The 2,208-nt window shown below is 36.7% G+C and overlaps 1 long non-coding RNA gene across 1 annotated transcript in view; it reads right to left on the bottom strand.

The window, feature by feature from the left end:
- Positions 1-1,992, bottom strand: part of LOC104873905 — a 21,292-nt gene extending 19,300 nt beyond the window's left edge. Inside the window, exon 1 of the long non-coding RNA XR_783612.1 lies at positions 1,927-1,992. This is a non-coding gene — a long non-coding RNA (uncharacterized LOC104873905). The remainder of the gene's footprint in view (positions 1-1,926) is intronic.
- Positions 1,993-2,208: the final 216 nt, after the last annotated feature.

Genomic DNA, 2,208 nt, shown 5'->3' with positions numbered 1-2,208 from the left:
TTTTTGGTATGAGGGATCAAACTCAAGACCTCGTGCTTGCAAGGCAGGCAGCAGAACCACTGAGCTAAATCCCCGGCCCTGAGAGGATCTTGATATGTCACCCAGGCTGGCCTTGGATTCATGATCCTCCACTTCCTTTAGCCTCCAAAGTGCTGGTATTATAGGTATGTGCCACCATGCCTGATTTCGACTTTTCTTTATTTTTCATCCTAAATACTCATTTCTTAATTTATATGCAATTTTAATTCTATCTTCTTGGTGCAAGTGAGGATCTGCTCGGGGCCAACTACAAAATCTCAGAGGAGACTTTCCTCCATTTCTCTCATTACCAAAATTAAAAACAGACCATTTTTCCTGTAATCCTCTGGGGTGGGGGTTTCCAGTTCTCTCTACCCTGAGGATGCAACCCTTTGGAGTCCCGGATTGATGCAGGCGCTCTTATTAAATTCCTTACTCTACACTGTCTTCTTCCAGTTCCACGAGACCATGAAAGGCAGCTCAATCTGGCTTAAGAAATACCCTCAAAATAAAAGTCCTGTTTTAGTGTTTCTTCCCCTAAAAAGATTCCTTTCTTAACTCATTTTCTTGGCTCAGTATTATTTCATTATGGCAAGCGTATAAATTATTTAAGAAAATATGGACACATAGGTTTAAAAAGATGTTTTCAGCAGACAAGTACTCACTTTGGCATATTTATGGAAATTGAGTTCAAGGCAAAGATGGGGCAAATAATAAGCTTTGGTGCTCGGCATGGTACTAGGAACGGAAAATTCTTTCTGTCTGTTCTCATTAACTTTTCTGCTGTTAGACCATTGTCTTTCCTGTAGCTTCTTCCCGACAAGTCTAAAAATACGTTTGAAACTCAAGATTATGCATAGCCTGATTAGGGTGCCTCATCCCCTTGTGAGGTAGCGGTCTTTTGTGATCCCCTCCAACTAAGTATGTTGCGACCCATGAAATTATGTTCTGCCCTCCCAGAGAACTCTCCTTTGAACTGCAGAAATAATAAAACATCTCCCCGATGTTGGATTTTTAAAAAATTTTTGTGATCTATTTTGACATAGAAAAGTAGTTAAACTTAAGTAGGTAGTTCTTCATAGATGTTTTGTGGGTTTGAATTTTGAAATATTTGGCAAAGAATCTCCAAAGGGTAAGTAGCAAAGCCAGTATTCATATTCTAGTCCCAAAGCCTATTTCCATTGTACTTCACCTGTCTAGATAACGCGAGTTATGGCTGTGACTCTCTATTACTTTGTTTTCACTTTTTTATTTTAATGGGCCACAGGCACATATCACTATCTCTGACCCATGCAATTTACTTTAATGTATTATTTAGGCCTTTAGCTTTTCAAAAATAATAAATCCTTCACCTATACAAACACTAGGATGACATCAATAGTTTATATTTACTTTTGTGCTCCTGTACAATCCCATATATCCAGCCTTTTCTCATCCACCACCACCCCAAGAAGCTACTACATGGAATTCTAAATTTAGTGCTTATTCTTTTTGTTTGATTTTGTTTTATTTATTTTAACAAACTTATATGTATTATAATCCATACATCAGATAAAGGGTTAATAATCAAAATACGCAAAGAATTTGTATAATTCAACTGTGAGCAAAATAAACAATTCTATTAAAATGGGCAAAATCTGAATAGATATTTCTCAAAAGAAGATATGCAAGTGTCCAACAGGCACATGAAAAAATGTTTAGCATCATTAATCAAAACCACAATGAGATATCAAGTCACATCTGTTAAAATGGCTATTATCAAAAAGATAAAAGGTAACAAGAGATGGTAAAGATATAGAGAAAATGGAACCGTTTGTACAGTGGAGATTGGTACAGCACTATGCAAAACAATATGGAGATTCTCAAAACGATTAACCATAAAACTACCACATGATCCATCAGTCTCACTTCTGGGTATTTATCCGAAGAAAATGAAGTCAGCATCTTGAAAAGATGTTCATGGAGACTTTATTCACAACAACTATGACCTAAACGTCCATCAGAGATGAATGCATAAAGAACATCTGGCATATTTGTGACATATTATAATGGAATTCTATTCAGAGTTTAAAAAGAAAGGAATCCTGATATTTGTGACAACATGGAGAAGCCCGGAAGACACTATATTGAGGAGAATAAGCCAGGCGCAGAAAGACAAAATTGCAGTGTCACTCATATGTGGAATGTAAC

The sequence above is a fragment of the Fukomys damarensis genome, unplaced genomic scaffold, assembly GCF_012274545.1.
Source record: "Fukomys damarensis isolate Sample0158 unplaced genomic scaffold, DMR_v1.0_HiC HiC_scaffold_22, whole genome shotgun sequence".
NCBI lineage: Eukaryota > Metazoa > Chordata > Mammalia > Rodentia > Bathyergidae > Fukomys > Fukomys damarensis.
Note: the sequence above shows the minus strand (reverse complement) of the source record. Positions and strands in the feature narration are given on the sequence as shown.